This window comes from Kryptolebias marmoratus, linkage group LG23 (assembly GCF_001649575.2).
Source record: "Kryptolebias marmoratus isolate JLee-2015 linkage group LG23, ASM164957v2, whole genome shotgun sequence".
Taxonomy (NCBI): domain Eukaryota; kingdom Metazoa; phylum Chordata; class Actinopteri; order Cyprinodontiformes; family Rivulidae; genus Kryptolebias; species Kryptolebias marmoratus.
This window is the reverse complement of record NC_051452.1, coordinates 5,128,716-5,136,626: the sequence shown is the minus strand read 5'-3', so window position 1 is coordinate 5,136,626 and position 7,911 is coordinate 5,128,716. Positions and strand designations below refer to the sequence as shown.

Here is a 7,911-nt window from a genome sequence, read left to right as displayed (position 1 = left end):
GCAGGCTGGTCATGGGTCTGAGGGAGGTCACCAAGCACATGAAGCTGCAGAAGATCAAGTGTGTCATCATTTCCCCCAACTGTGAGAAGATCCAGGCCAAAGGTGACAGAAGCTGAGCGAGNTGTTAGACAGTGGACTTGTGTCCATACTTGTCCTGTTAGATCTCAGAGCTTGAACATGATATTGGAATTACAGGAACGGCTCTAAAATGGTTTAAATCATATTTATTTGATAGATTCCAGTTTGTTAACATTAATAATGAATCTTCTTCAAACACCAAAGTTTCTCATGGAGTTCCTCAGGGTTCAGTGCTTGGACCAATACTCTATATTTGCTTCCATTAGGTGAAGTTATTAGACAGCATGGGATAAATGTTCATTGTTATAATGATGATACACAGTTATATTTATAAAACCTGATGAATCCAATCAGTTCCTTAGATTACAAACATGTCTTAAAGACATAAAAACCTGGAGGACTCTTAATCTTCAGCTTTCAAACTCAGACAGACAGAGGTTGTGGTTTTTGGACCTGAGCATCTTAGGAACAGACTCTGCAGCCTTTCTCTTCCTCTGGATGGCATTAATTTGGCCTCCAGTTCTAAAGTAAAGAACCTCGGTGTTGTTTTGGATCAGGATGTCTTTTAACCCCACATTAAAAATGTTACCAGGTCTGCTCTCCTCCACCTGAACAATATCACTGAAATTAGAACCATCTCGTCTGAAAACGATGCAGAAAAACTGCTCCATGCATTTATCACGTCTAGGCTGGACTGTTTTAACTCTTTATTATCTGGGTGTCCAAAAACCTCTTTAAAAGTCTTCAGTTGATCCAAACTGCTGCTGCCAGAGTTCTGATCAGAGATCAGATTTCTCCAGTTTCAGCTTCTCTCCATCGGCTTCTTGTCAGATTCAGAAGAGAATTTAAAATCTTCCTCCTAACATCCAAAGCTCTCAACACCAAGCTCCATCTGATATTACAGATCTTATTGGTCCATATTTTACTAACAGAGCACTCTGCTCTCAGACTGCAGGTTTCCTTGTGGTTCCTAGAGGTTCTAACAGGAGAACAGGAGGCAGAGCTTCCAGTTTCTGTCCATGAGGCTGACACCCTGCTTCTTTTAAGACTTTACTGTTAGATAAATCCTACAGTCAGGATTGGTTTGGGTTTCCTGGGTCATCCTTTAGCTCTGCTGCTATAGGCTGAGACTGCTGGAGGACAAAGTGTCCACATGTCCTCACTCTGCTGCTGTCTTACTCTCCCACTAACCTGTGCTTTTCTTTGTTGTTCTTCACAGAAACTACACCTGTACCATGTCCTGTTTGTCTTTGTCTCTTTCCTGTCCTCTCAAACCCCAGAACACTAAAGCAAATGGTCACACATCCTAAGACTGGTTCTGGTTCTGGTTCTGGTTCTGCTGGAGGTTTCTTCCTGTTAAAAGGGAGTTGCTCCTTTCCTAGTGGATGTTTGAAAAGAGGCCTGAGTAGCACAAGTACAGTCATAATTCCACAAGGTTTTACATATCTATATACCACAATATTTATTAACTCTGGATTTAAAGCTCTATATCAGGGGTGGGCAATCCTGGTCCTCAGGGCCATTATCCTGCATGTTCTCCTTGTTTCTCTGCTCCAACACACCTGATTGGAATCAATGGGTGATTAACAGGCTTCTGCCGAACATGAAGAGGTGATTTAACCTCTGAATCAGGTGTTGGAGCAGAGAAAAAAGGAAAACATGCAGGATAATGGCCCTGAGGACCAGGATTGGACACCCCAGCTCTATATGAAGGCAGTAATGAGACTTCTTCAGGTCTTCGCTCAGATACAGTTCTACACAAAGCCAGCAGATGTCCCTCTTCTGACTGAAGTACTTCAAGCAGGGTGTTGCTCATGAAGCAGGGGTGTCAAATGAGGCTTCAGTTTAACCATCACTGGTCCTGCAGCGTTCACGCCCCCTGATTACCTTGATTGTTTGCACCTGTTCCACCCTGCTTGAATCCTCACCTGTGTCTCTTGCTCCTGCGTGATTCTCATTTATTTATTCATTTATGGTCTCAGCTTTCCAGCGTTCATCCCAAGTTCTTGTTCAGGTTTGTTTATGTGTTTGTGTTTAGTGATGGCTGATGGAGGCTTTGTTGAAGCTTCAACATTTGTTTAAAAAATGGTTCCTTGTCGATGATTGAATGATGTGATGCTCAAGTTGGACATCTAGTGGTCAATAATATGAACTGCAATTATGTTTGTTTATCCTTCATCAACTCCAACTAATATGCATGTTACTTGGTTCTTATTTGTTATGTCTGACTGTACCCCTATACACATCATTTATATTTTGGACTAATTACTGAATGTTTTCAGAAAAGAATCTCAGTAAAAAAATAACTCCTTGTGGGCAACTACTGATAATAAGTTTAAACATACAAAGAAAGAAATACTTAAATGATACAATAAATAAATAAAAGTCCTGCAACTATTTATTTTTTCCATACTCATACATTTAACAATTTTCTTTCCTGCACATTGAAACTACAAATACTGAAAAATTAGATCAGTGTGGGAATATTCCACAAACAAATGCTGATAATTATCTTCTTTTTCTTCTTCTCTCAGCTGTTCTCTTTTTATGGGTCTCCACAGTGAGTCCTCCTCCATCTAACTCTGTCTTCTGTGTCCTCTGTCCTCCATGTCCTCTCTAACTGCATCCATATCTGTCCTCTTTGTCTCTAACATCCTTCTGTCCCTCCTCTGCACATGTCCAAACCATCTCAGTCTTTATCTCCCAGTCCTTCAACCTGTGCTGGACCTCTGATGACCTCATCCCTGATCCTGTCCATCCTCGTCCCTCTCAAGGAGAACCTCAACATCTTCAGCTCTGACACTTCCTGTTCTGTCTCCAAACCAGACAACATGGCTGCTCTCACCACTGTCTGGAAACCTTTCCTTTGACCCTTGACCCTTGACCTTTGCTCAGTCCTGAAACTTTTCTCCATCCTGCCTGGACTCTCTTCTTCACCTGTTTACCTCACTCCCCGTCCTCCTGGACAGATGAAGTCCTGCACCTGTGTGACCTCTGACCTTGTAGCCTCACTGCTCCACCTGCCTCCCTCTCATTCACACACAGGTACTCTGTCTTCATCCCTCCACCTCTCCAGTTTCTCTTTCACCTGTTCCCTGTTCTCACCACAGATCGTTTGCAAACATCATAGTCCAAGTTTTATTAAGTAAAATGTTGTTTAATAAACTGCTTACACCTGAAAATGTTTTTAATCACATGTCGTCCTGGTGATGTGGTGATGATTAACACAATAATATCAAAGAAAAACAACATTATAAATCCTTATTGAGCCTGACTTCCTAGAAAGGATCCTGGTGGAGTGATGGTTAGCTCTGTTCCCTCACAACAAGAAGCTCCCAGCTGCGGCCTATCTGTGTGGAGTTTACAAGTTTAGCATCAAACAACTTCTCAAACACTTTCAACATCTGGCAGCAAATAAATTAGATTCTCTAGGCTGAGACATTATTAAAAATATTACCTGATGAAACCTATTTGATTCAGTTCAGTTGCAGATGTACGTCCAGCGATCACTTTCTGTGAGTTTCATTACAACTCCTCCAGTGGTTCACACACACACCTACTGGTTTTGCTGAGTTAGCAGGACAATTTTTTCCAACCAGTTTTTTGCAACACTAAACGGACACCTCTTTCTACTTATGCCAGAAAGATGTAGTAACTCTTAAAAAATTCTGTTTGAGCTATACAACACAAATCTCACTTCAAGAACCTGACACAATGCTGTATTAAGAGGACAACGATAATGAGGTACTTAGCTCCGCCCATGACACAATCAGTAATTGTCAGGGCCAACTTTATTTGTCAGGACCTTGTCCTTACACATGCACAAACAAGATATTTCTGAGTATTAAAAAGGCCAAACATATTCAGCCTTCTTGCATTGCTGGCATTTAATCATAGTGGCCAGTTTTCCTTTTTTAATGTGTTCGCCAAAATGTCTCATGACCGCGGTAACCTCTCTGGAAGACCATGGATGCTGTTTTGCTCTCCTAGCAGTTTCCAGGGATACTAGAAAAAAAGACAAAATACATCTTTAATTAAAACCCACTCCACATTAAATCTACATTAATAACTTTTTGCCATGTAAAGTTCAGAGGAAAAATTATAAACCTTTAATTAAAAAAAAAAATCCACTCTCAACACAGCTTGTTTTTCAACAGAACATACTAACTAACCAACTAAAACAAAACAAAAACATACACTCATTTAGGACTTACACTACCAGTCAAGAGTTTGGACCCACGTTCTCATTTTAATGAGAATGAGAAGATAAAGGTAATGTAGAGAACCATGAAAATATGCAGCGTGTCCATCAAGACTATTATTATTATGCACATAGGAAAACAACTAAGATGTTTCACATAATTGTGTGGGGCCATTTTCAGGGTGTCACAACAATCACATTTCAAAAGCTAAGAAATATTGTGAGCAGATAGCTTAACCAAAAGAAAAAGAAAACTACATCTGAACATACAGAGCTTTAGAGGACTGAACTGGATTTATTGTCTTCCTAATGCATTAACTTGTCAAATGTAAAAATATACAAAACTTGTGAATCTATAGACAGCTGAAAACAATTCTTATGAGTTCATGTTTAGAAAAGTAGAAAAGTCGTTAGACTGACACATCATCTCTTTGTAGATCTGAAATGAACGGATGAACACTGAATGAGTCTATGCTTCTAAATGAAAAAAATAATGTCCACATAATGTACACACCTGTCCAGTTGAGTATTACACAGGACTTCTGTGTGTGTGTGCTTCTAAATGTAACTTTCATTCTTTTGTACTTGCAATTTCAAAACTCAGTTCTCCAATTTCCTGCACCTTGACTACCACCTACACTAAGATGGCGCCGCGTGAGTAGCAGCCTGTTACAGCAGCTCTTGCTCACTGTGAGCTTTCTTTTCTCTTCCTTTCTTAATTTTCTCTTTTTATAGCATTTTTAATTTTAAGTATTTTTCATATTCTCTGTTTAACATGGAGATGGAATTTGCAAAGTTTGCACTACTTTTTATTTTGTTTTTCTCGTGTTTTGCATACGCGAGTTTGGTCCCTGTAAGTAGCATGTGGGATCTTTTTGTTTACACCAGCAGCTGTTCGCGCTGAGGGGCACAGTGGTGCTCCCTGGGGAGCGACCCCAGATCCCCGGTGAGCTGCAGAGGAAGCATCGGGGGACTCGTGCGGTGGTACAGCGCCGTGCGAGAAGGAGACGCTACAAACCCGTTTTTCCCTCTGTCATTATGGGGAACGTGAGGTCTCTTCCAAATAAGATGGATGAGTTATCGGCACTGACACGACAGGGAATTCCGTGAGTGTAGCATCATGCTGTTTACGGAGACATGGCTAACTCTGCTAACTACGGCCAAGTTCCACAGTTGTGGAAGACATCTTGCGTGGTACCAGTGCCAAAGACCCCACACCCAAAAGACCTCAATAGCTACAGGCCGGTGGCACTGACATCTCACTTGATGAAGACCTTGGAGAGATTGCTTCTGGCCTACCTCCGCCTCCTGGTGAGTCCATCTATGGACCCACTTCAGTTTGCCTACCAATCTGGCATTGGAGTGGAGGATGCCATTATCCACCTTCTACACAGCTCTCTTTCTCACCTGGAGAATACTGGGAGCACAGTGAGAATCATGTTTTTTGATTTCTCAAGTGCTTTCAGTACCATCCAACCCATGATATTGAAGGGCAAGCTGGAGCACATGGGTCTGCATCATCACCTCATCACCTGGATCCTGGATTACCTCACAAAACGACCATAGTATGTGAGGACTCAGGGCTGTCAGTCAGACAAGGTTGTCTGCAGCACGGGGGCTCCACAAGGAACAGTCCTTGCCCCCTTCCTCTTCATNAACATTTTTAGAACTCATTTTCAACACTGCTGAGTCTTTTAAAGCAGTTCACCATGTTTTTATTCAGACGAGCTTTAAGTTAAAGATTTGCTTCTGTGTTTTATCTCTTTTAAAATTTATATTATTAGCTTTTAAATCTACGTACTGTTTTCGTTGTATTTATCATTTGAGACATTTTGGGTTTAATTTTGAACAAAGCAGTGAGGTGGAAAAAAAGAAAAGTTGTTGCAGATCCAAAATATAGTCCCCACAACTGCTTCTGTTTGTCAGAACAAATATCAGTTTAGACTTTTATATATCCAAAGTAAATTTAATATTTAAATGAAATGTATTATTTATTCAAAAACAAATTAATTTAAGAAGTTTACATTTCAATGTGAAATGTTGTGATGATGTTGGATTACAACAGGAGAACAAGTAAAACATTTCTGCTGCAGAATCCCTGAACATGTTACTCATTTCCCCTAAAGAATGAAGTTTATTCAAGAGAAACGTTTATATTATTAAAAGAAAAGTCTTTACACAGACAAACAGAGGGAATAACCCCACATGTTTACCATTTTAGTGTGAATTTTTTGTGTTGAGGCTGCATTTATTCACAAATGAATACATTTTTCTCAATATTTTATTGTTTTATTAAACTATTGCTTTTTTGTCTGTTTTTTCCTTTTACCTTTGTGGTCGTGGATATTGACAGAATCCTCTGAAGAATAATCCTCATGGGTAATGTTTGCATAAAGATATATTAGAAACTTTTGAGCTTTCTGTAACAGTTTTCTGATTACTATGAGTTTTTACAGGCCTCTAAAAATAGTTACCTGTTAAAAAAAACATTTAGACAGAGAAACTAATGAATTTATTGCATTTATTTATTTTTTCTGGATCTTTGACATCTGTCTCTGCTCTCCTGTCCCTCAGTCCTGAGCCGCTGAAGCAGGACATCACGTCCCAACCTGCAGTGGACAAGAAGAGACATGGACACGTGTCCCCACTGAGATGGACAGAAAGATGTGCAAATAAACTAAACAATGAAGATTTAAAAACATGTCATTAGGACATGTACTGATTCATGGGTGATATTTGTAGGATTTATTTGGTGTTGGTTTATTGAGTTTTGATAACTTGTTTCCAGCTGATTGCAACAAATGTGTGAAGCTCCAGAAACCTTCCTGACTTCCTGTTTGACTTGTTTTACTCAGCTACTTGTCTCTGACTTCATAGAAAGCTCAATCTTTCTCCAAATTCAACCACTTTTGCATTTAGGTTCATTATAGGACTTTTCCTGAATGTTATGAGGACAAGTTGAATCAATAAAAGTAGAGGATGGAGGTGGAGATAAGAAGGTAGATGTGAGCTGTCTTCATATTTGTCTCAATCAAACATTAAACACCTGAATCCTTCTGAGGATGCAGCTCGCTGCCGTCCTGAAGGTTTGAAACTGTGGGAAATAATTACAATGTTAACACAAAAAAAGATGGTTGCAACTTAAAAAAAAGGTAAATGGGAACTTTGTAGGCTTGGTTTTGACTCTGTTTTCTGAAATTTAAACAATAAACGTGTTTTAAGACTTAAACTGATTTATGTTTTAACTTTCCTGAATGAATCTTTGACATGAAGGCTGCTGTTTGTCACAAACAAGTTAAAAACAGCTGAAACTCCTCAAGATGTAAAAGACCACCTGAAGGCAGGAGGTCGGCTTCATGTGGAAGAATGGACCTTTGAACAGCTGACACACACTGAACATTTAGTAACCGAGGTGGAAAGAGTCAGAGAGGGTGATGTGTCTGAAGGTTGTCAGTGGTTCTGATCCACAGAAGACAAAGAGAAACTCTGGAAGGATCTGGATGAAGTGATGGAGAGTATTCCCAGGGAGGAGAGAGTGGAGATCAGAGCAGATCTGACTGGACATGTTGGTGAAGGAAACAGAGGAGATGAGGAGGAAGTTGCAGGAAGTCATCCAGAGGAAGAGGTTAGCC

The 7,911-nt window shown here is 40.0% G+C and overlaps 1 protein-coding gene across 2 annotated transcripts in view; it reads left to right on the top strand.

Annotated features, from left to right (window-relative positions):
* Positions 1-2,032: 2,032 nt before the first annotated feature.
* LOC108246838 overlaps positions 2,033-7,911 on the top strand; it is a 25,806-nt gene continuing 19,927 nt past the window's right edge. For both annotated transcript variants that reach the window (XM_017434572.3, XM_025010167.2), the window contains exon 1: positions 2,033-2,092. The gene's annotated coding sequence lies outside the window, so the exon portion shown is untranslated. The remainder of the gene's footprint in view (positions 2,093-7,911) is intronic.